The sequence below is a fragment of the Anabrus simplex genome, chromosome 2, assembly GCF_040414725.1.
Source record: "Anabrus simplex isolate iqAnaSimp1 chromosome 2, ASM4041472v1, whole genome shotgun sequence".
NCBI classification, from domain to species: Eukaryota; Metazoa; Arthropoda; class Insecta; order Orthoptera; family Tettigoniidae; genus Anabrus; species Anabrus simplex.
In genome coordinates this window covers 635652673-635678256 of record NC_090266.1, presented here as the reverse complement: position 1 = coordinate 635678256, position 25584 = coordinate 635652673, and the positions used below count along the sequence as shown (strand labels likewise).

The following is a 25584-nucleotide window of genomic DNA, read 5'->3' as shown; positions in this document are numbered from 1 at the left end:
AGTCATGCAAACACACATTCCTCGAATGCGGTATGGTGGTGTGACACTCCTGCGCGTTTCGTTTATCTCAAGCGTCAACTTCACGTTGCAATATCTCGGGATGTAATTGACCTATTGCGATGAAACAAACGCCATTCTTTATGAGATTTTTCATCTTAACAACTACGCAAGAAATAATAGAGGATATCTATTTTTAAAAACGTAAGTTTATGTTGAAAATATTTTCTTACGTTTTTGACTGGCTCCTAGTATTTACTTTATTTATCCCCTTCCCTACCTTCATGCCCGTGAAAGTCATTTTTCAGTATCTCTTGTTGTTCCGGATATATTTGCGGTGGAAGTTTTAAGTGGGCCACCCTGTATATGATAATGCATGTATATACTGTACATATACTGTTCATTCCAAAATACTTGTACACCAAGGAATTTCCATCCTTTCCTTCCCCTGCACTTAAGCCATTTCCCACCAATAACCTGCCCAAAACTATAATGGACAGCGTTCTCTTGTCAACTCCATTGGACCTATACACCCTTCACAACAATTACAATCAAGACAACAGCCTCAAGCAAAGCCGCAGGCTAATGCAACAACTCCATTGCTAGAAAACATTGTGCAGTTTCTCTTGACGCTTAGAAATACGGTTTCCTCGGAAATCGATATGCATAGGTCAGAATTCTCCTCAAGAGGAACATCATTTATGATCAAGTAACCTTTAATCTTAGAGGGACTTGACTGGAAACGTGTGCCATTAAAGTTACAGAGGTTCACCATTAACTGTTGTTTCATTATACCGTCCACCTGACTAACTGGTAACTGAACAAGACCTGCGTCGACTTTTTTCACAACGTTCACAGCCTGTACTAATCCTCGCAGACTTCAGTGCACACCATTACATTGAGGAAGTTGTTCTACTGACTTACATGAAATATGACTAATTCGCGTAGCTGAAGAAGAAAACGTAGTACTAATGAATTAGTGTATGTGCCTTCTACTCGTGTTTCCCCAAGTAATCAGGATCAGTAGGGTAAATTGACGGGTCCGGGCCTCCTCATTCCTTACGCCTGAGGAGTCGGCCTCCTCCTCACGGAATGAGGCGGATGATTTGAAATGTAGGTGGCTGGCTACGAGTGCAAGCTTAAACTCACAGGCTTGGATACAACTCAGGGCTTAACCTCACAGGGGCGCCAAACTTACAGATCAAAGTTCAATGCCCAAGAGTGCAAGCTTAACCTTACGGGGTCGGATTCGATTCCAGGCTTAGCCTCACAGACGCGATAACTTTACAGACCCAAGTTCGATGCCTGAGAAAGCTAATCGCATAAGATTGTAAGCTTCAACTTACAAGATAACTATTTTACTAAGCTCGATGGCTACTATACATTGGTTTTAAGAGACTAATGGTGACTGTTCGGCAGCTTCTTCTTAACCGGTTGTCCTTCCCTACACAGCTCGTAGGCTCCAGGCGAAAGAGCTGCTATGCAAGATGGTTGCCATACATTGCCTTTATGGAAGGCTAATCTAACATCTTAGAGCTGACGCTGGACTACAAGCTCCTTTTGGGCGCATCAGAACTTATTTTGGTTCTTGTTTTGGTACTTTATGACTTCTTTTGAGCATTATAAAACTCCTTTTGAGTGCTAAAAGGGTTGTTGTAGCCATCATAAGAATTCTTTTAGGCATTTTAGGACTTTTGGGCATTATACGATATCTTTTGAGCATTATAAGAACTCATTTGGGTGCTACGGAATTTCTTTTGGGCATTATAGGACTTTTTTGGGTGCTATAGAGCTTCTTTTAAGCTTTCGTATGGTAGGGAGCAGGAAGATAGTGAAAATTGCCGGGTTTTATTTTTTTTCTCATATCATGCTGGGAGTTGCGGCGGCTACAGGAGCTTCTTATGAGTGCTATTGAGGCTTCTTGCGGATGCTATTGTAGTGCTTTGGGTTTAATTTAACAGTTAACTCTCTAACCCGACAGAGAATCGAACTTCAGTGGAGGTAGAGGTGGAGGTGAGGTGAGCTGTCTCTATTCTTACGGAGGTGCGATATATACAAGGCTTCATTTCTTCAAATATTGGGGACATGATAGCCATGTGACATAGCCACTGCCTTCTCATCAAGGTGGTCATGGTTAGAATCCCGCGGGATTTTTTAAATTCAGAAGTCACTCCCCGATGGTTCGGATTCCACGTAAAACTGTAGATCCTAAGGCAATGATCACGATATTGACAATTACGTAAAAGAATAAGTGTGCCGTTTTATATTGTCCCTCTGAGTAAAAATAGTCTCCGTGGCTCAGGCGCCAGCGCACCGGCCTCTCACCGCTGCGCTCCGTGGTTCCAGTCCCGGCCACTCCATGTGAGATTTGTGCAGGACAAAGCGAAGGTGGGACAGGTTTTTCTCCGGTTTTTCCTGTCACCTTTCATTCCAGCAACACTCTAAAATATAATTTCATTTCATCTCTCAGTCATTAATCATTGCCCCAGAGGAATGCGACAGGCTTAGGCAGCCGGCACAATTCCTATCCTCGCCGCTAGATGGAGCTTCATTCATCCCATTCCTGATCCGATTAAATGACTAGAAACAGGCTGTGTATTTTCATATGTGTGCAGATTTCGGGGTCCCATAAGAAACATTGGACATTTTGCTCAGAAGTTGTCGCTCTTCTTAGCGATTTCATTGGTCTCTGCTGGCAGCTTTCAACCTGTTTAGACTACGCTGGGTCCACCCCGCGACTCAGTCAAATGTATTCCGTACTAGCGCGCTGACGGTGCTACGAAAAACGCGTCACAGTTCAAGTTGTGTGGTATTGAATGTCAGGTTATTTCAAGCCATAACTGCGTCAAGCAAGTAAATAATTCTTCTAGGTGATTCGTTGTCTTCACTGTAGTGCTTATTTTTTTTTTGCTAGGGGCTTTACGTCGCACCGGCACAGATAGGTCTTATGGCGACGATGGGATAGGAAAGGTCTAGGAGTTGGAAGGAAGGGGCCGTGGCCTTAATTAAGGTACAGCCCCAGCATTTACCTGGTGTGAAAATGGGAAACCACGGAAAACCATTTTCAGGGCTGCCGATAGTGGGATTCGAACCTACTATCTCCCGGATGCAAGCTCATAGCCGCGCGCCTCTACGCGCACGGCCAACTCGCCCGGTGTAGTGCTTATTAACACTGATTTAAGTTCGCCTAATTCTCTACTGTGGCCTGGTCGGAAACATAGAAACACTTCATTTGCTAACATGAGTAAAACTTCCGTTGTGCCTTTCAGCGTTCAGTCTGCAAACCTCTGTGTATCAATTAGTTGTCTCGACAATCCTCTATTTCCAACGATCTCAGTTTCCCCAGTTAGTTCCACACCTCTTATCACTATATCATTAATAACCTAGTCTAACCATCGTCGCGTTCGTCTCCCTTTACTTCTCTTGCCCTCGTAGGTACCCTTCTTCCCCCATTCACAAGACCAGCGTAATGTTAGTAGGGAGGAAAACTAAAAGGAATGACTGTCGTGTTGGGAATACAAAAAAGGAAGAGGTGGATTGTTTGAAGTATTTAGGATGTGTATAGTCTCAGGATAATAGTATAGCGAGACTGAATTTAGGTGCAACTAAGTTAGTGCAGTGATCTCGCAATTGCTATCAACAGTATTCTACACAAACTATTCTATTCTGGACCAAGCTATTTTTTACATCGATTTGTTTTGAGATCAACCTTACTGTACGGGTGTGAAAGATGGATGGACATAGCTTATTCATAAGTTGGAAGCGAGTTGGCCGTGCGATTAGGGTCGCGTATCTGTGAGCTTTCATTCGGGAGATGGTGAGTGGCAGCCCTGAAAATGGTTTCCCGTGGTTTCCCATTGTCACACCAAGAAAATGCTGGGGATGTACCTTAATTAAGGTCACGGCCGCTTACTTTCCAGTCCAATACCTTTCTCATCCTTGCGTCGACGGAAACATTCGATGTGTTAGTGCGACGTTAAACCACTAGCTAAACAAAAAACAGACAAGAAAATAGCGAGTGCGATTGCTGGTACAAACTGGTAGGAACAATGTCAGGAGTTTACTCGGAATGAAGAAATAAAGATTTGGAAATACACTCCATGGATGAAACTATACGCATAAACCAGCTCCGGTGGTGGTCTTCTACTTCTTTTTTATAATTGACATTGAAAATTTTTAAACACTTATAGATCCCATGCAAATTTTTGAATTCCCTCATATAAGAAATAATTTGCTAGCTTTAAGTCTTCAAGGTACGTCTCTGTTATTATTCCTAAATCTTGTGAAATCCATAGCAATCATAGCCAATTTGTAGTTGTGTTTTGTACGGCAAGGGTGAAGATACGGTATTGTCGTGCAGCAAAATATTCTGCGAAACATTTCGTGTATGTTGCAGAATGCGTGTAATACGCTGTCAAAGCATAACTAAACAATGGTTCAGTCTCCAAGTGTGGTGACTGACTATGCTGATAGTAGGTGATTGTTATGCATGCTATCGTGACAGTTAGTAATCATTCTGGAAGACGTTAATGACGTTAATGATATATATTAAAAGTTAGTGTCCTTGTCACCGAGCGAGATGGCCGTGCGGTAAGGGTCGCGCAGCTGTGACTTGCATTCGGGAGTAGTAGGTTCGAACTCCACTGTCGGCGGCCCTGAAGATGATTTTCCGTGATTTCCCATTTTCACATCAGGCAAATGTTGAGGCTGTACCTTAATAAGTATTAAAACTCTAATATAATGGTATGTTCATATGGTGCGTGTTACAGTATTATTCAAACTTGACTATACTCGCTTAAAACCTTCGGCCCGTTCGACAATCGAACCCACGGCCCTGTGACACGACGGCTAACGCTGATCGTTCAGCCAAAGAGCCGGACTCAAATAAGAGACTGCTCTAGCTTTAACTTTATATACAACTAGTAAGATACCCGTGCTTCGCTACGGTAATATACTGAAATTTATAATTGAATGCCTATCGTTTTTATATATAACCCGCCGATATTCGCGATCTGGCTCGTTTTCTGAGAGATTACGGCAACGTTCCTTCCATTTTTCAATATTTTTTCCAGCAATCGATTTCGTACCTCTCGGGCTAGGTCCAGGTATTCCACCCGGTCAGTTGGGTCCCTAAAGCTTTGCCATGTTTTCCTATAAACATTTTTAATGTGGATCAAATCCTTGAGGAGATCCGGCGTGGTGTCGTTTTGGGTGCCTTGTCGGTACTGAACCGGCGGCCGGACTGCAATCGTAGTCATTACCCGTCCAGGACCCGTTTCCAGCGCGGTCCGCACATTTTGACGACGATCCAGAACATGATTACTATTACTATTATTATTATTATTATTATTATTATTATTATTATTATTATTATTATTATTGATGTTCTGGACCCCACAGCAAGATGCAAGACCTCTACTTGGCGGTAAATTACATCTGCTGCCATTGTCATTGATGACAGTATGACCAGCACCATTGTCGCCCGTAGGCAAGTGCGCAGGAATTCTGGCGATACGAATGACATACTTCCGTGTATTATTGACCTTATTATAGAAGTGAACAATTGCACGGTCAATCTTATACCTATCCTTTATTTCAAATGTGTTTAAATTCTCATTTATATGCCAGAAGAATCTACTGTAATCTAAGAAGGTTCTCCAAAGGAAAAGATGGCTCTTGAAAACGAACCCAGGAAAGATTAAAAATGATCGGTTTATGATCAGAATAAGTCCATTGAAAATCCACAGCCTGTTTCCAGTCATTCAAACGGGTCAGGAATGGAATGAATAAGCCCCCAGCTAGCGGTGAGGATAGGAATTGTGCCGGCTGCCGAAGCCTGTCGCACTCCTCTGGGGCAATGACTAATGAATGACAAATGAAATGATATTGGAGAGTGTTGCTGGAATGAATGATGACGGGAAAAACCTGAGTACCCGGAGAAAAACCTGTCCCACCTCCGCTTTGTCCAGCACAAATCTCACATGGAGTGACCGGGATTTGAACCACGGAACCCAGCGGTGAGAGGCCGGCGCGCTGCCGCCTGAACCACGAAAGCTCCTTTTAAGTACATTATGAACATTAAAATCAATTGGTCTCACCTCCTTTATCACCCTACCGCGGTTAAGTTGATTCCCTCCCCCCAAAAAAGAAGGAAGGATATTCCAAATAGACTACCAATGTTCACCTGTGTTACCTTCAGTTTTGAGATATAAGTATTCCCATAAAAATAATTCACCTTTTTTCACTTACTTTCACACTCCCCTGCCCCCACCCCCCCTTAAGTGAATTTTCCGGCAAAGAATATTTGTTTCTTTAATAGTAAAGGATCTTCTAAATAACGATTATCTTCAGTTTTTGAGATATGTGTCCTCATGAAACGAATTCAACTCCTTTTCACACCCGCCCCCAAAGATGATTCCTCGCCCCCACCCCAAAACGCGTCGTTTTATTTTTAAAGAAGATCTAAATACCAATGTTCACGTCTGTAACAACTTTAGTTTTTATTAGATGTAAGTATCCTCATACAATTAATTCAATATTTTTTTCAAAATTTCACCCCCCCCCCCCCCCAACCTTCATTGGATTTTTCGAGAATACCTGTTTCTTTACTTTAACAGGAGATTCCAAATACCAATTTTTACGTCTGCAACATTTTACGTTTCTGAGATATGCTGTAGATATAGTCTTTCTAAAAGTTCACCCCAATTTGTCAATACTGTTTAACCCCCATTAATTAGATTTTCCAAAAACAAAAAGAATTAATGTTTCTGTATTTTTAAAGGAGATTCCATATACTAACTGTCTGGTCTGTAATATCTTTAGTTTCTGAGATATAAGTATCCTCATTAAAGACATTCAACCCCTTATTCACACTTTTCACCCCTCCTATTGGGATTTACAGAAAAAAAAAAAATACGTGTTTCTTTATTTTTAAAGGAGGTTCCAAATTTACATTTTTATGACTATAACATCTTCAGTTTTTGAGATGTAAGTCTCCTCATAAAAGGTGTTCAACACATTTTCCCAACTTTTCACCCCCCCCCCCCCTTTATGGGATTTTACGAAAACAAAAAAATACGTGTTTCTTTACTTTTAAAGGAGATTCCAAATGCCAATTTTTATTACTCTAAACTTTTAAGTTTTTGAGATATAGATATTCTCATTTACCCCCCTTTTCACCCCCTTAGCGACGGAATATCCAAACATCCTCCCTTAGCGAGCACCTACATGTTAATATGAATGTATCCCCAAAATTTCATTTTTGTATGTCCAGTAGTTTCGGGTCGGCGGTAGTTTCGGCTCGGCGATGATGAATCAGTCAGTCAGTCAGGATGAGTGTATTCACTACTGCGTGTTTGTACGGTGGTTTGTAGTTGTGATGAGTTTCATGTACCTTGCACTGTATTTCGTTGTTCTCAACTTTGTAGAAAGTGGACACTTCTGGGCGTGGAATGGCAGCAGTAGATGAATAAGTTTGAGTGGTGTTTTTATAAGTAGAAAAGATCACATTATGAAGTTAGAGTTGGAATTCAAGAGAACAAATTGGGAAAATATTCGTTTATAGGAAGGGAAGTTTGGGATTGGGATAATTTACCAAGGGAGATGTTCAATAAATTTCCAAATTCTTTGTAATAATTCACAAAAAGGCTAGGAAAACAAGATATAGGGAATTTACCACCTAGGCGACTGTCCTAAATGCAGATTAGTGCTGATTGATTGATTGATTGATTGATTGATTGATTGATTGATTGATTGATTGATTGATTGATTGATTGATTGATTGATTGATTGATTGATTGATTGATTGATTGATTGATTGATTGATTGATTGATTGATTGATTGATTGATTGTGTTACGGGGTTACCCGTGGAACAGCAGAGGTGAAAGAAGGTGCGGGCTGGAATGGGTCTAACTACAAAGCTGAGATATTGATTAAAATTGAATTAAAGGTTATATTTTCAAAAGTAGCAAAACTTAACAATTTTGACATAGAATTAGAACATTCAACAAATAACAACAAGTTAACAAATCAGGTACAAGACCAGGAAAGCCTCTCAAACCACCATTTACAAAATTGAACATACTTTTACAGGGATATTAAATACCCAACCTACTGGGCCTTCGTGGAATAAGAATAACAGGTTAAATTAATGGCCCGAACACAAAATGAATGGAGGCATATACTTGCATTCCTAGATATGAACACAAAAAACTAAAGGGCTCTAGGCCGTTGAAACAGGGGCTATTCTCAAACTACTGAGGTGACTCGTATAGAAATTACATTAACACATTACAGTAGGAAAAACAGTTAGAGAAAAACGTAGTCACCTCAAACCAAGATGAAGGGGAGCTCGAGAGGGTAATTCACTCTCTATCCCCGATTTACAGTTCAAGATTTGATGAAGTTTTTACATTAGCCGGCAGAAAGTTAAATTTTTAGAAAAGTAGGTTGCATAGTTAATGACTCGGACCTTTCCCTCGGGTTAAACTGCGGAGTTAGCAAGAAAGAAAGATGTTATGTGGCCATTACCTTGTAGATGTACTGCTGACCGATGAAAGAGGCTGCCCGCCTCCTGCGTTGACACACACACACACACACACACACACACACACACACACACACACTTAGTAAGATGATCAATTGGCCAAGAGACGTGAAAAGCCGCAGTTTATAAACACTCAGGGAAGGTTCGAGATCATCAAGATGAATCAGGACACGCCCTCTTGATTTTATTGGTTAAACACAAGGTGCAGAAGAAATGCGGGATTGGTTGGAAATTAATTACATAAATTAGGGATTGGCTAGATTCAAAACTGGCGGAAATAAAAGGAAGAATTGCCAATCCAAAAATAAATGAGCATCAATCAGTTACCAAAAACCTAGAAATACAAAACTTCTTTAAATCATAAGTTCTTTCACTTCGCACCAGGGTGCATGATCATAGTTTTTGTAGTGTCATGTGTGAAAAAATGTCCAAACTTCTTGATGAATGGCAAACAAAACAAGGAAAAATTCACTCAGGTTATGCAACTGCATAATAACAAAATTACATAATATTTTAGTGGTGACATCTTCTGATTAAAGTTCCAAGTTGGTGTAGTTTCAGTTTCACTGACTTACCTCTCATCTTTTACCAATAGAGGAGTTCGTTAGGGCGCTAGTTTTGAATGCGCGGCGTTGAGGTGTACCTCCCGGTACAATAATGATAATGGTGCATGGCATCTGTATACGCTTGGTGGTGACCTAATGAGGATAAAATGAATGGCGAAGACGTCATAATCACCCAGTCCCCAAGCCAGGGGAATGAACAATATGTGGGGGTTGATTCTGAAAATTGAACCGGGGCCATCGCACCAAAGGCAAGCATTCTGTCCATTTAGCCACAAAACCGGACTTTAATTCGCTATACCTTAGGCTACCATCTCCACTGCTCAGGAGTGGAGCATTGGCTGTAGCAGAGGCCAGGGCAGTAGCTTGTGAAGCAGCCTTGACAACACAGCAGGCTTCTCCGTTCCCTACTGGCTGCAGCTCAAAACGCTTAAGGCTTGACGTTCACTTAACCAACTATCGTTGGTCTAGTGGTAGCCCACGTCTTGATTCCTGCATACGCCACTGGTATCCAGAATAGCCTCATTCTCACCCGACCGGCATTCTCTCGGGCAGGTGGCGGTATCATCTGCAGTAACCATGTTGTTTGTAAACATCTTTGAAGAGTGCGGAAAGTCTTTGCAGTCGTATTTCGCCTTTACAGATACAGACATAGTGCCTGCAACGAATTATCTCTTGCTTCCCCCGCAAATAAGGAGCACGTCAACGGATTCGTCCGTAGCATACATGGCGAATGAGTGAAGCGACTTCGCACTGCAGTGTGCAGTAACAATAATAGCCACGAACCTACTACGCTGGCGTAGCAGGGGAAGAGGTGATTCTCAAAACGTGGCGCGTCCCAGGTGGCGGATAGGGGAGTCCTAACCTGCTTGCCGGCGGACTTGAGGGAAACAAAATACCAAACACACAAACCACTGTGGGTGGGGGACGCAGACGAAGAATACACCCACGGTATCCCCTGCCTGTCGTAACAGGCGACTAAAAGGGGCGACTAAGGGATGATCGAGTTAGATCCATCAGACTACTTGTAATTAGTACCACCACGCGGGGAACACATTGGGCCGCTTTTACTTGCGCGTAGTACCACTATGTTAGGTATAAAATAGGTTTATGATTAGTAGGAAAAGAGTGCGTTGCCGGCTTTTACTGTACGTGTGATTAGTACCACTATATAAGCGACACCATGGTTCTGGCATGCCTATGATTAGTACCCACTATATGAGGAACACCACGGGATAGTACGAGTCCCTGTGGTTAGTACACTTACGTGATGAACATCATAGGTTTGCGTTGCCTGTAAATGGCGCCGCAATGTGCGAAACACCATAGATCTGTATTACATGTACGAAGTTCATTACCTGTGCATAGTACCATAATGTGTGGAATACCGCGGGTGTACGCTACTTTTGATTAGTACCGCCAAATAACAAATACCATGGTTCTACTTTCCTAGCGATAAGTCCCATTATGAGGGGCGGATGACTTGGATTTTGGACCCCTTTAGACTACAAGCATCATCGATTCAGTATTGTGCTATAGAAGCAGTCCCTTGGCCAGTAATACTATTGTTTTACGTCGGTTTCTGTGAATGTGAGGCACTGCGGGTCGGATCCACTGATTGTTTTAAATTCATATCCATCCATTCACTCCTCGTCCTCACGTTCTTAATTCTGGTCAGTGGAGGATTTTGGACTTTAATTTGTCATCACATCTCGTTTCATTTCGTATCATTAGTGGCCGATGACCTAGATGTTAGGCCCCTTTAAACAAGCATCATCATCAACAATAATAGCGGCGTTTTACTACTTGCGTGAGGCACACGCTGGCGTGTGTTAACGCACTGCAGCTTCATATCGATGTCAACATATCTGTAATGTAGGATTCGAACTATCAATCATACGTTTCGTTAATTTATAAGCTACGCCACACTGTGAGACGACTTTTGTGAGGAATGCTTTAAGAGTACGTTACTTCTCCAGTTCGCTGTTTCGTTCGCTCTCCACGCCACTGTATCGTAGTTTTAATCGTCAATTTCGCATTTTGCTATAACCGGTCACTTGTCACGACATAGTAACATAGTTCCATGGTAGGCTGACGTATGATAAATAATTGAAAGGATGTCATATTTTTGAAACTGTGTTTAGTCGCATGGCGGGAATGATAACTGTGCAGAGAATCATTAACAGGAGTAATAATGTAATTATGATGTATTCAGTTGTTAGGCTACCGAATCATCTTGGTTTCTGTGAAAACGCCTTCACAGTAGTAAAAAAAAAAAAGCTTGTAACATGTCTTCAAAGAGTGTTTTAAAGGTAATAACTCCGTGTCGTTGGCTTCCGGCACTTTAAAAACTCTTGCGGGACATAACTCCCGACACCCCAGCATATGTTATGAACTAGCATTTAGGAAGGACAAAAAAAAATAACATTACGTTGTTATTATTATCAGTGCAATTCAGATACAGGGCTAACTGGAGCATCAAACCAAAGGAAATTCAACTACTCTGTACCGAGCGACTCGTGTCCACGTGTCCCTTACACCAATATGCTCAGAAGGTATCCCTAAACAACCTCCGAGAGTTCGATGTGGAGTTCGGGTTCACCTGTAGACCTCACTATGATCTCACACGTTTATTGGGCTGCAGCTGATTTACCTGGTATATACCGTACAGGGTCTTCGTACACCTGAAGACTCAACACCAGATCATCACCGTCCACCCCATTATGGTCCTGTATTATCAGCATCGTGTATATACCATTATGGTCTTCCTTCGCGACGGCCCCGTGGTGTATGGGTAGCGTGCCTGCCTCTTACCCGGAGGCCCCGGCGTCGATTACCGGCCAGGTCAGGGAACTTTTACCTGGACCTGAGGGCTGGTTCGACGTCCACTCAGCCTACGTGATTAGAATTGAGGAGCTATCTGACGGTGAGATAGCAGCCCCGGTCTCGAAAGCCAAGAATAACGGCCGAGAGGATCCTTCGCGCTGACCACAGGACACTTCGTAATCTGCAGGCCTTCGGGTTGAGCAGCGGTCACTTGGTAGGCCAAGGCCCTTCAAGGGCTGTAATGCCATGGGGTTTGGTTTGGTTGTTGGTCTTTCTTCGCAATGCTGGTATCACCTGACTTCAGCAACCGTAGTGTTTACGTGTGGGGATATGTCATGTGAAATCGAACAGCAAAACATATTGAAGTAATATATTGGAAATAAAGTGTTTGGAGACACTCATTTCTGCTGAATAACAGATTCCTCTGTTCAGTAGTCTTCATTATATTAAATATCGAACATATTATACTTTTTCTACGATCAACTTTTTAGAAATATGATGAACAAACTACTACGGTAAGAATGCGACCTTCATTTGGCGAAGATCTATACAAAATACAACAATAACTGTCTTAAGAATTTAGTTATTTATTAAAATGCCCTGAATGCTTTCTTATTAATTTTTACCTACTTCGCCACATTAAATAATATTTTGACACTAACAACGGTTTCCTCTTTCCACTTCAAAGCAGAAGATGGAAATTTTCATTGTCTTCCTGTAATTGTATGAAACTGTCCGGCTCCATGGTTAAATGGTTAGCTTGCTGGCCTTTGATCACAGGGGTCCCGGGTTCGATTCCCGGCAGGGTGGGGAGTTTTAACCAAAATTGGTTAATTCCGCTGGCGTGGGGACTGGGTGTATGTGTCGTCTTCAACATCATTTCACCCTCATCACGACGCGCAGGTCGCCTACGGGTGTCAAATCGAAAGACCTGCATCTGGCGAGCCGAACTTGTCCTCGGACAGCACCAAAAGTCATACGCCATTATTATTATTATTATTATTATTATTATTATTATTATTATTATTATTATTATTGTGTGAAACTGAATTTATTTGTTCAGTTTTTAAAACTCTGTTCTCTTTGCGCAGCTCTACACGAACTGCAACCGACAGGACATAAATCTCTTTCCACTTTAGTTGAATGCACGTTGCGTGACTGTCCACTCATTGAGTAGTTACGAGCTTGTTATGGGAGCTCAATCTCATCATATAATTTATTGTAATATAATAAACATGGTTGCTTCCGAGAAAATTCAGTCCACCTCAGGCCACCTGACCTACAGCTAGCGCAATTTCTTTCAATCACAGTTCTTCATTAATTATGCACCCACATATTCTTCACAGCCCCGTACATTTGAAAACGCAGAATTATTCAACTGACGGAACTGCGTTTAGTTTTATCAGTTTTTGAATCAAAATAAAATAAACATTGTAACGATTATAACTGTTAGTGTGGCTTACAAATTGGTGGGGAAAGAAGTGGCAGGGCCATAGAACTGGGCGAATAAATGACCACGTAAAGGAAAAATCTATTATAATTTATATCTTACTCTCCATTTTTCTTTTTTTGGTTCTTTTCCTTCGACAAGAAAAATTTTTGTTAACGATGGTGATCTATCACCGTTAACAACAGTGAATAACAATACTAGAGATTTTCCAACAGTGCGATAGCCTTCAGAGATTCATCAACAGCAAGGGGTAAGCTCCCAAAATCCAAGACCTACAAGCCTTCACCCATCCTGATAACATTACTGCACTTTCGTTGCCACCGAAAATACTCATACGTACGGAATGAATCCTCAACTTATCAGAAGCTAAGCTCACGCTAGACAAAACAGGCCAAGAAAACAAGATCGAAAGGTAATTGGAAAAATAGGCCAATACACGAAAGAGAGACGGGATGTTGAAATTCACAAGCGATCACATAGCATTAGAATAACACCTAATAGGTCCCGAGGCCCAGTGAAACGGAGAATATCACCATACTTACTTGTGACAAGAAGGAAGGAAAATTAACAACCGAGAAATGCAAGATACAATTACATTTAGAAAATTCTAGTCAAAAGAAGCAAAATTGAGAAAAGGATGAGGGGTCCACATTCGTGCTTCCTTTTAAGACATTACACCCATTAGAGTGGTTTACCTTCGCTGCTTGAAGAAGGTTACTTCCTGGGGGTTCAGAGGTGGCCGGCAGTAGAGCTATCCACTCTACCCCAGCAAGTGACGAGGTTACGGATACTGAAGCCTTCACCTTCCACTCATCGGAGGGCCTTCATGACCTGTATGGAGATGTCTTTGCTTTATTATTATTATTATTATTATTATTATTATTATTATTATTATTATTATTATTATTATTATTATTATTACCGTGTTTTAGTGGTAGGTAGAGGTGAAAGAAGGTGCGGGCGTGAACGGGTCTCAAACTACGGAATCAAAGTTAATGTAAAATTTAACAAGGTTATATTTTCTTTTCAAAAACAAAGAAATAACAAGCATGGCAGGTACAAAGTAGCAAGTCCAAAGGGTAGTTACAATATTTACAGGATTTGGGCTTCGCGCCCTGACTTCACAATGCTTGGGCAATCAGCTCAGTTTTACCCCAAACACAAGTTTCAACAGAGGGGCAGAAAACCCCATTCATGCCTAGGAGTCCTTGCTCCAAATTACACTGAAAAGCCTCCACGAGGCATACAACACTCAATTTTCAAAAGAGCCACACGCTCTCAACTTTAAGCCTCTCAAAGGCCACACCAAACTCCACCTTCGAGTTGTCCTCACTGGACATAGACACAGGGGTAAAATACCCAACCTACTGAAGTCTATTAAATGAAAATGGGCAATTACATGACCTCTAAAATAACAATTTGAGAGGAGGCGATCTGCACTCCTAATACACTTGTTTTTAAAACCTAATCTGGCTCTAGGCCACTAATGCAAGGGCTAATCCCATACTACAGAGGTGACTTTAGAAAAGAGCAATTTGTTTTACGTTAACGAAGAATAGGTTGAGAAAATAAGTTCACCTCAAAACAATGTGAGTGGGAGCTCGAGAGGGTTAGCACTCTCTATCCCAATATGCAGCTTTAAAAGAGAATAGATGAAAAGATTGGTTACATTTTAGGAAAAGGTTACATGGTGGAAACGCTTCGAACCCGCTCCGAGAGTTAAACTGCCAACCTAGCAAGAAAAGAAGTTATTAAGAGGCCATTACCTGGTGTTGAACAGCTGGAGAAGAAAGAGGCGCTTCCCGCCCCCTGCTATGTACTTTACACACTGAAAGATGGAACAGAAGTGGCCCGGAGACCCAAAAATCAGCAGTTTAAATACTCTCGCGGAAGGTTCTAGGCGTTTTAGGGAAGAGAACACCCGCCCACAATCACTTTATTGGCTAGGGTACAGAAACATATCCAAGTTGGGGGAAGATACATCGGATTGGTCGGAAATTACTAAAAGAAATTCGGGATTGGATAAATCTAAAACAAGGGGAAAAAGAGGGGTATACAGCCAACTTAAACAATAACAGAAAGAAATTTAACAAGAAACAAACTTTTGAAATAAGAACTTCTCCAAAAAAAATAGTTCTTTCACTCCGCACTAGGGTGCACTATTGTTGATCTTCAGTAGTGTCCTCTAGAAGAGAAAGTTCACACTTCTTACTACAAGCAAAACAAAAATACGTCGAAAATGACACAGTTCAAAAACTCCAAAATTTCCAGGTAGAGACATCTTCTGAGAAACTTGAAAATTAATACTGTCCATAAAGTTCAGACTTCCTCCAGCAGAGGAGTTTCAACAGGCGCACATTTTAAATTAGCGGTGTGGAGGTGTACCGCCCGGTACAATTATTATTATTATTATTATTATTATTATTATTATTATTATTATTATTATTATTATTATTATTATTATTATTATTATTATTATTATCAGGCGTCTTATATCTATAACATGAAACTAACCGAACCTAGTAAACAAATGATCTCAATGTCATTGTCATCCTCTGCTTCTGTGTTTTCGGCTCTACGGGCTTCTGTTAAGGAGGGCATAAATTGAAGACTAATAGGCCTACAAGACAGGAAGGTCTTTCCTAAGAAAATAAATTCGCTCACTTCACACAAAAAGGTTTCGTTCAGCTTATTCCACGTTAATATTAATCGGTCACTGAGTCTGGTGTCCGGTTCGTCATTTTTGTCTCGTACTCAACATCTCTTCGGTACGTGCTATATGTATTCAACATGACTCTGTAAGCTGAAATTTTACTTCCAGTAGTCAGAAAGATATTTCAGGTGCGCCGCACTGTACCTACGTGCATACAGTTTTACCACCAAAGATTATGACCGTCGGTTAGAAGGCCTAGATTTCTGCAGATCGAGTGTCAAAGGCTGACGCGGGGCTGAACAACATGTAGACTTCATATGTCTCGCTCTAAAGAACACAAATTCTATACCCTATACCATAGCGTCATTAAAGGGTATAGTGTGAGTCAGAATTTTCTCCTACTCTTTGATTTTAAAAAGGGAATGCACGTTTAATTTGCCGTGTTACTGTATTGCATGACTGAATTTGGTACTCGACAAGAATTTTATCTAATCCTTAGTGAAGTATCCTACTATTCAATGAAAGATTGCCTGAAATATGTTTTATCTTATTCTTAAGTACGGAGCTTGAAAACACTTGTGATAACAGACAGCCGTGTCAGCTATCGGACAAGCGGCCAGTTGACGTTCAACTGCAGAACTGCTAAACGGAGCTCCTACTTAGTAAATTACGCGACGTTGTGGAGGTTACTTCGCGAGGGAAGACAATGTGAATAATTCTCCGGTACGGGGTCCTTGCAGCGCCTCGAGCTTAGAGACCGAGCAGTTATCAAAGGTAAGGTATGACAAACAAAATATTAAATGTACTAGGAAACAGGAAATAGTCTGTGTTACCGAGGGAGTTGGCCGTGCGTTTAGGCTGTGAGCATCCTTTCGGAAGATCGGGAGATGGGTTCGAATCCCACCGTCGGCAGCCCTGAAGATGGTTTTCCGTGGTTTCCAATATTTACACACGCAAATACTGGGGCTGCATCTTAATCAAGGCCACGGGCGCTACCTTACCAGTCTTATCCCTTTCCCTTCCTTACGTCACCGGAAACTTTCGGTATGTTAGTGCGACGTTAATCCACAAGCAAAAAAAAATGATTAGTGTGTTTGCTTACAACCACATTGCCTTTTCACATCTGCCGGTGAACCACCATACATTCAAGATATCTCTACCTAGAGGCACTTCGAATAAAACAAAAATATATTCTCATCGTTAATAATAATAATAATAATAATAATAATAATAATAATAATAGTACTCCATATAATACATCTGAACACGCGATATCCGTATTAGAATGAAACAAATTACACAATTATTTAATGTCCATGATTGAAATGTTGTTAAAAGCCAATATGGTCGCTATATAATTCAAACTCCATACTGAAGGCAAGTTAGATAGTACAAAATTTTCATTTTGCTTTCTCTGTGATAATTTTTCAAAATGTTTGAGAAATACATCATATGAAGTGTGACAGACAGCACAAGAGTATTTTGTATATCGTTACTGAGCTATTATGAATCATCTGTGAAGATGCAAAAAAGGGCCACAGTGTGACTGCCATAATCCAACTTTGTAGAATGTTGCATGTGCACGAAGTTTGGTCATACTACATACCTCAGCCTTGACATTGACTGTTAGAAGCTAAAACTCGTCAGAGCTAGATTTTGTTCAGGTAATTTGGTGATCTGGCACTATTTGGGACAATGGATGCTAGTTTTCTAGTGTTATTAAGCTGAATGGGGCTCGTCATTCGGAAACACGAATTCCAATGTGTTTTGCACAATGTAAAATGTTATTGTATTATTTTGTGTGTGTTTGTATACTTGGTGCCTCTTATTGTTATTCCTTTCTCATGGCAATAATTGGACTCTCTAAATAATTTGTGACATTAAACAAATAAAACCGCAGAATCACGCATTAAAGCGGCTACAGTAGTATAAGAGGAATGTCCGGCTTTTGGTGAGCGTCGAGGCCTTCGGGTCCGAGAGAGCCGGATCGGGGATTTTAACCGCGTCGGGCAGTTCCTGTAACTCGGGAACTGGGTGCTTGTGTTTGTCGCAATACTCCTTCGTCTTCATATACAGTCAACACTTTGCACCACCAATCACTACAGAAACACGTAATAGTGAAAACATCCCTCCACCTAGGGTTGGCGTCAGGAAGAGCATCCGGCCGTGAGACAAGGTCCAGTACTCGTGTACGACACAGCTGACACTCGTAACTCCAACGGTGGAAGAAGTAGTAAGCCTATAAAAGGAATCCGAAATATTTAATAATAATAATAATAATAATAATAATAATAATAATAATAATAATAATAATGTTGGTGTTAAGTTCCAGGGGCTACCTGGCAGAGGCGGTAAAAGTGTGCTTGATCCACCCGGAAGGACGTGGGTTCGAGTCCCCGTCAGGAAGTCGAAGAATTTAAGAGATAAGATTTCCACTTCCGGAGGTGCACATGGCCCTGAAGTTCACTCAGCCTGCACCAAAAGTGAGGTTAACTCCTGGCGTCAGTGGCGGCCTAGCGCAGGGCTAACCACACTACCCGAACGTGCTGAGGTTATGGATAGTCCAAGCCTTCACTTTCACCCCTCCCAGGGCCTTCATGACCTGTACGGAGATGACTTTGCTTTTTACGTTCCTCTATTAACTTAATTGTACAGTTTTCGGAAACGCCGAGGTCCTGCAATATTGTCCCACAGGAGTGTTTAAAAGCGAGTAAATCTGCCGTCATGAGGTTGGTGTATATGAGCAGCTTCAAATACCATCTGACTGAGCGGAGATCGAATCCGCAAAATTAAACTGCTCTACAGTCGGAGCCGTTCAAACGACACAAGTATTACTGAGTGTGATGGAACGAAATCAGAAGAGGCAGGAAATATCAAAATAAGAAAAGGAATATTACAATGGATTAATGTTTCTACGTGAATAATAAGCAATGAGCTCAAACGATACGTATTCAGCTACAGGAAGAGCAATTTTGTAAAGAGACAATTGCTCACCTCACACCTAAGACGGGTTTATTTGTGTGATGAAATGAAATGGCGTATGGCTTTTAGTGCCGGGAGTGTCCGAGGACAAGTTCGGTTCGCCAGGTGCAGGTCTTTTGATTTGACTCCCTTAGGCGATCTGCGCGTCATGGTGAGGATGAAATGATGATGAAGGCGACACATACACCCAGCCCTCGTGCCAGAGACATTAACCAATGATGGTTAAAATTCCTGACCCTGCTGGGAATCGAACCTGGGACCCCTGTGACTAAAGGCCTGCACGCTAACCATTTATCCATGGAGCCGGACATTTGTATGATGCCTGACGCTGAAAGAAATGGACGATAATTGGTGCACGAAAAAACATACCCTTTTGACATGTGGTGTTGCAGAACAACGCTGAAGGAGAAATAGGATGGTCGAATAATAAATACAGAAATATTGAACCAAGTTGCTGAGAATAGAGGTGTGTGATGAAATCCGACTTAAAAGAGATTAGTAGAACATGGCTTTAGATGTGAGGGAAGTTTATCGGGTACTGTACGAAATGTTTGTTAAATTTCACAACTAATTATATATAATTACAAAACTTAAGGCACTGTAGTTTGTACAATGAAGTACACATAAGATGGTTTGGCATAACAGCAGGCTTCATAGCTTGAGTCACGCCATCTAAGGTAAATCAATAAATATATATTACAAATAGGTTAGAGCAAATGAAGGCTAGAACTGTTACGGGATAAGACGGTGTGGAGCTGCATCTAATTTGGAATGAATCTATGATTTTTAACAACAATGCAATTATTCAATGAGAGAAATCCGTATTCTAATAACTTTTCACCTTCTTAAGGTCACAAGTACGACTGGTACACTAGTTAACGATTATTACTTCCTGTTACGAAGTGGCATAATTAAAATTATACGTTGCGTTACAGAGAAATGCCATTCCACGTCAGTGGTACCCGTGCGTTTTACTGCACCTACATATCGCGATGAGTTCTAACCCTCAGCTCGTATCGCAGTAACTGTCTGACAAAAATAATAATGCATATACTTTATTGTCGTTCCGGTTTAATCTCTAGATCAGCAGAGAACAAGTGACTCAGGGCAGACGTTGGTAACGAGCGGTTTCTTGAAAATTACTCGTTAGAGAATTAAAACTGTTAAGGGCTTTCCTTAATGGCACGTAATTCAATCACTACTGATCTGCGTTTAGGGCAGTCGCCCAGGTGGAGGATTCCCTATCTGTTGTTTTCCTAGCCTTTTCTTAAATGATGCAAAGAAATTGGAAATTTATTGAACATCTCCCTTGGTAAGTTATTCCAATCCCTAACTCCCCTTTATATAAACGAATATTTGCCCCAAGTTGTCCTCTTGAATTCCAACTTAATCTTCATATTGTGATCTTTCCTACTTTTAAAGACACCACTCAAATTTATTCGTCTACTGATGTCCTCGCATACCATCTCTCCACTGACAGCTCGGAACATAGAACTTAGTCGAGCAGCTCGTCTCCTTTCTCCCAAGTCTTCCCAGCCCAAACCTTGCAACATTTTTGTAACGCTACTCTTTTGTCGGAAATCGTCCAGAACAAATCGAGCTGCTTTTCTTTGGATTTTTTCCAGTTCATGAATCAGGTAATCCTGGTGAGGGTCCCATACACTGGAACCATACTCTAGTTGGGGTCTCACCAGAGACAAATATGCTCTCTCCTTTACACCCCAAATACCCTCATAACCATGTGCAGAGATCTGTACCCTTTATTTACAATCATATCTATGTGATTACCCCAATGAAGATCTTTCCTTATATTAACACCTGGGTATTTACAATGATCCCCAAACGTAACTTTCACCCCATCAATGCAGTAAATCACACTGAGAGGACTTTTCCTATTTGTGAAACTCACAACCTGACTTTTATCCCCGTTTATCATCATACCATTACCTACTGTCCATCTCACAACATTATCGAGGTCATTTTGCAGTTGCTCATAATCTTGTAACTTATTTATTACTCTGTACAGAATAACATCATCTGCAAAAAGCCTTATCTCTGATTCCACTTCTTTACACATATCATTGATATATATAAGAAAACATAAAAGTCCAATAATACTGCCTTGAGGAATTCCCCTCTTAATTATTACAGGGACAGATAAAGCTAGAAACAGAGCCACCCATTCAGTCACGCTTTTGTCAAGTCCAATTGCACGCATTCTTTCCAGCAGTCTCCTATGATCTACCCTATCAAATGCCTTAGACAGGTCAATCGCGAAACAGTCCAATTGACCTCCTGAAGCCAGGATATCTGCTATATCTTGCTGGAATCCTACAAGTTGGGCTTCAGTGGAATAACCTTTCCTAAACCCAGTTCTATCAAACCAATTATTAATTTCGCAAACATGCCTTATATAATCAGAAAGAATGCTTTCCCAAAGCTTACATTCAATGCATGTCAAACTGACAGGCCTGTAATTTTCAGCTTTTTGTCTGTCACCCTTTCCTTTATATACAGGGGCTACTATAGCAACTCTCCATTCATTTGGTAAAGTTCCTTCATACAAACAATAATCAAACAAGTACTTCAGATATGGTACTATATCCCAACCCATTGTCTTTAATATATCCCCCGAAACCTTATCAATGCCAGCTGCTTTTCTAGTTTTCAACTTTTGTATCTTACTGTAAATGTCATTGCTGTCATAAGTATGTTTTAATACTTCTTTAGTATTAGTCACCTCCTCTATCTGGACAATATCCTTGTAACAAACAATCTTTACATACTGCTGATTGAATACTTCTGCCTTTTGAAGATCCTCGCATACACACTCCCCTTGTTCATTAATGATTCCTGGAATGTCTTTTTTGGAACCTGTTTCTGCCTTAAAGTACCTATACATACTCTTCCATTTTTCACTAAAATTAGTATGGTGGCCAATTATGCTTGCCATCATGTTATCCTTAGCTGACGTCTTTGCTAGATTCAATTTCCTAGTAAGTTCCTTCAATTTCTCCTTACTTCCACAGCCATTTCTATTTCTTTCCAACCTGCACCTCCTTCTTAGTCTCTGTTATAATATAGTGGATCTTTACCATTCCTTACCACTGTTAAAGGTACGAAACCATTTTCACATTCCTCAACAATTGCTTTAAATCCATCCCAGAGTCTGTTTACATTTTTATTTACCGTTTTCCACCGATCATAGTTACTTATTAAAAACTCCCTCATGCCTGTTTTATCAGCCGTATGGTACTGCCTAATAGTCCTAATTTTAATATCTGGTTTTACCCACACCACATCCAGAATATTCTTCTCTCTAGTTGGTTCCATCACTTTCTGAATCAGGTGCCTTTCCCATATTAACTTATTTGCCATTTGTTGGTCATGCTTCCTGTCGTTCGCATTACCTTCCCAATTGACATTTGGTAAATTGAGGTAACCCGCTACAATCACGTTCCTTTCCTTATAGTTTCCCACATAGCTGATTATCTTAACAAATAATTCTGAATCAGCATCTGCGCTACCCTTTCCTGGTCTGCACACCCCAAAGACATAAAGCTGCCTATTATCTTTAAAGAGCCTTACCCCTAGAATTTCGTGTTTGTCATCTTTAACTTTTTCGTACCTTACAAATTCTTCTTTTACCAGAATCTGATACAAAGTGATTAGAGTATTATACCGAACATCTAAGTGAAATTAGCAATCGAAAGGCGGTTTGTAAGGAACACTCCGTTACCCGAGTTCTGTGTCAATTTTTTTTTGAAAACTAAGTCAGCCTAAATTCATCAGTACCTTATTTCCTTCCTACTATTACATATTTTCAAAAATGTTATTAAGTAGGATTTTAGTTTCTTACTCTGTTTTTGTTACAAAAACTAACTAATTCTGGAAAGACTGTGTAACTGAGTCAGCTTATGTGCGTATCACCCTTTTTATATCCCAATTGGCAGTTGTTTGCTAATAATTCAATATTATTTTTCTATTTGCTTTACGTCGCACCGACACAGATATGTCTTATGGGGACGATGGGATAGGAAAAGCCTAGGAAGTGGAAGGAAGTGGCCGTGGCCATAATTAAGGTACAGCCCCGGCATTTGCCTGGTGTGAAAATGAGAAACTACGGAAAACCATCTTCAGGGCTGCCGACAGTGGGGCTCGAACCCACTATCTCCCGATTACTGGATACTGGCCGCACTTAAGCGACTGCAGCTATCGAGCTCGGTAAATTCAATAATAATTCAATCGATCTTTTTTAATTTCTCTTATAATATTTCAGTTAAACAAATAATGAATAACACCCCCTGTGGGTGGGGGAAGCAGGCGAAGAATTCACCCACGGTATCCCCTGCCTGTCGTAAGAGGCAACTAAAAGGGGCGACAAAGGGATGATCAAATTAGAAACATGAAACTACTTGTTATTAATACCACCACGTGGGGAACGCCATGGGTGGCTTTTACTTGCACGTAGTACCACTATGTTGGGTACACAATAGGTTTGTGATTAGTAGCAAGAGAGCGCGACGCTTTTACAGTACCTGTGATTATATGCGCGACACCATGGGATGAGGGAACCCACGGTTCTGGCTTGCCTGTGATTAGTAGTAATAATAATAATAATAATAATAATAATAATAATAATAATAATAATAATAATAATAATAATAATGTTATTTGCTTTACGTCCCACTAACTACTTTTACGGTTTTCGGGGACGCCGAGGTGCCGGAATTTAGTCCCGCAGGAGTTCTTTTTACGTGCCAGTAAATCTACCGACACGAGGCTGACGTATTTGAGCACCTTCAAATACCACCGGACTGAGCCAGGATCGAACCTGCCAAGTTGGGGTCAGAAGGCCAGCGCCTCAACCGTCTGAGCCACTCAAGCCTATGATTAGTACACACCATATGAGGAACACCACGGGATAGTACGAGTCCCTGTGGTTAGTGCCCTTATGTGATGAGCACATAGATTTGCGTTGCCTGTTAGTGGCGCCGCAATGTGCGAAACAACGTAGGTCTGTAATACATATGCGAATTTCATTACCTGTGAGTAGTACCATAATGTGTGGAATACCGTGAGTCTACGCTACTCTTGATTAGTACCGCAACACGACAAATTCCATGGTTCTACTTTCCTAGCGATAAGTACCATTGTGAGGGGCCGTTGACTTGGCTTTTGGACCAATTTCGACTACAAGTATCATAGATTCAGTATTGTGCTATAGAAGCAGTCCCTTGGTCAGTAATACTGTTGTTCTACGCCAGCTTCTGTGCATGTGAGGCACTGTGGGGTCGGTTCAACTGATCGTTTTAAATTCATATCCATCCATCCATTCATTCTTATTCCTCACGTTTTGAATTGTGGTCAGTGGGTTTTTGTCATTTCATTTCGTCACATTTCGTACCATTAGGGGCTGATGACCTAGATGTTAGGCCCCTCTAAACAACAAGCGTCATCATCAATAATAAATGAAAATTAAAATCCACAGCCTGTTTCCAGTCATTCGACCGGGTCAAGAATGGAATGGATGAAGCCCCATCTAGCAGCGAGGATAGGAAATTTGCCGGCTGCCGAAGCCTGTCGCACTCCTCTGGGACAATGATTAATGACTGACAGATTAAATGAAATGATATTGAAGAGTGTTGCTGGAATGAAAGTTGACAGGGAAAACCGGAGTGCCCGGAGAAAAACCTGTCCCGCCTCCGCTTTGTCCAGCACAAATCTCACATGGAGCGACCGGGATTTGAACCACGGTATCCAGCGGTGAGAGGCCGGCGCGCTACCGCCTGAGCCACGGAGGCTCTTCATCAATAATAAATAACCACACAAAATATTTTGAATCTATATTTTATGTGCAAAGAAGAAATGCCACTAGTATTTTGTGGTGCGTGAACACCCAGGATACCAGTTAAGTGAGCATAAATCGACTATACCAATTTATGATTAAGAAAAAAACTTCCAGGTTCAATAGAATCGACCGTGTTACATAACCATTTAAAGGAACAAATCTAATGCATTCTTCAAATTAAAGAGCAAAAATACAGTGCATTCAGTAAGGTATATACGAACATAAAAAATATTTATGCATCATTTGTATGACTTTAAAGCTGACCACCTGCCCTCAGTCTTGGGATAGCGTGCCTGTCTCTTACATGGAAGCCCCGGGTTCACTTCCCGGTCAGATCCGATCTGACAGCTGGTTCAAGGTCCACTCAGCCTACGTGAGCTACCTGACCCTGAGATAGCGGCTCCGGTGTATAAAACCAAGAATAACGGCTGAAAAGATACTTCGCGCTCACTACGCGATCTGAACAGCGGTTGCTTGCTAGGGCAAGGCCCGCCAGTGTGAGGGTGATTGGAATGACTCCAAGTATCAAAACACGTGTTTTGTTCTTCTTATTCACAATTTGCTATCCGTCGCGCCGACACAGATAAATCTGATCGCGACGATGGGATAGGGAAGGCCTAAGAGTGGGAAGGAAGCGGTCGTGGCCTTAATTAAGGTACAGCTCCAGCATTTGTCTGGAGTGAAAATGGGAAACCATGGAAAACCATCTTCAGGG

The 25584-nt window shown here is 41.2% G+C and overlaps 1 protein-coding gene across 6 annotated transcripts in view; it reads left to right on the top strand.

The window, feature by feature from the left end:
* Positions 1-25584, top strand: part of LOC136862977 (solute carrier family 41 member 1) — an 847982-nt gene that overhangs the window by 528769 nt on the left and 293629 nt on the right. Inside the window, exon 1 of one of the 6 annotated variants that reach the window (XM_067139277.2) lies at positions 16647-16810. The exons of the other annotated variants lie outside the window; for them this stretch is intronic. The gene's annotated coding sequence lies outside the window, so the exon portion shown is untranslated. Of the gene's footprint in view, positions 1-16646; positions 16811-25584 lie in introns of those variants that run through there. 6 annotated transcript variants of the gene reach the window in all.